Source organism: Aptenodytes forsteri, unplaced genomic scaffold (genome assembly GCF_000699145.1).
Source record: "Aptenodytes forsteri isolate BGI_AS27 unplaced genomic scaffold, ASM69914v1 Scaffold57, whole genome shotgun sequence".
NCBI classification, from domain to species: Eukaryota; Metazoa; Chordata; class Aves; order Sphenisciformes; family Spheniscidae; genus Aptenodytes; species Aptenodytes forsteri.
In genome coordinates this window covers 2,194,835-2,196,025 of record NW_008796220.1, presented here as the reverse complement: position 1 = coordinate 2,196,025, position 1,191 = coordinate 2,194,835, and positions in this window count along the sequence as shown.

The window sequence follows — 1,191 nt, the reverse complement described above, 5'->3', positions numbered from 1 at the left end:
AGCCCCCCTGCTACAAAAACCTTGCCATGTAAACCTAATACAGCGCTGAACTGAGACAATTCAGTTATGAGGTCAGGTCTGATGACTGGCAAAGGACCTATGGTTGGGAAATGATATAATGACGGTAAGGATGGGAATGTCCATACCAAAGATAAAGTCAAACCTTGGTTTCCTAAATCCAACTGCTTCTATTTAACCACAGCATCATTTGTTTTACTTTCTGGTAGTGCAATGGCTGTTCAACTGCGTTAGTACTGTAAATCCAAAGCAAGGCAGAAATGAGTCAGTACTGCTATAAAATACCCCTGAGTCATTTAATGTACTGAGTAATATTACAAATGAGAGAAACCATCAGTTCAGGCAACTCTTTCTAAAGGTCTTTGGATGCTTTATAAAAAACGTCATTCCTCACACGGCAATTTCCCCACATCAATGAATCAAAGCCAAAAACTTGAGGAGAATTTCTCTTGAAATAGAATATTCAATCACTCCGTTGAAATGGTGCCATACTCTATTTGTTTGGTAAATGAAAAGCAGTTGGCAGTTATCTGCAACAAGAAGGAACACGAAGTACCAACGAGCAGTGAAAAGAACAATTAGGAGCAGACGAAGTGGGGGAAAGTTTTGTATTTACAGCTTCCAAAATATAAAATTGCTAACTTAGGATGGGATTCACCCCCTTTAAACAGATCCATTTGAAACTGAGATGTTTTGTTTCATCTAGGCAAGCATGTGGGATGCCTGTAGAGTTATTGGAGAGACAGGTATCTTCTAATGCCATTTCACCCAAGCCTGAACAGATGCCTAAGGTAGATGAGAAGCAGAAAACAACCATTCATTCACAATGGTGTAAAATTCAAAGACAGTATGGGGCAGGCCAGGTGGAGGCATTTCTAGGTCCTTTAACCACCAAAAATATTTTCTAGAAAATTGCTGAAAAGGATTCATCCAAGGAGGAAACCTAGGAGTAGTCAAGAGTGTGGCCCTGATGATGTTCAAGATAACTCCTGTTGGTCACTTACAGTTAAACTCAGCTGACTGATTAAATAATCATAGAATCATAGAATAGTTTGGATTGGAAGAGACCTCTAAAGGTCATCTAGTCCAACCCCCCTGCAAGGAGCAGGGACATCTGCAACTAGAGCAGGTTGCTCAGAGCCCCGTCCAACCTGACCTGGAATGTTTCCAGGG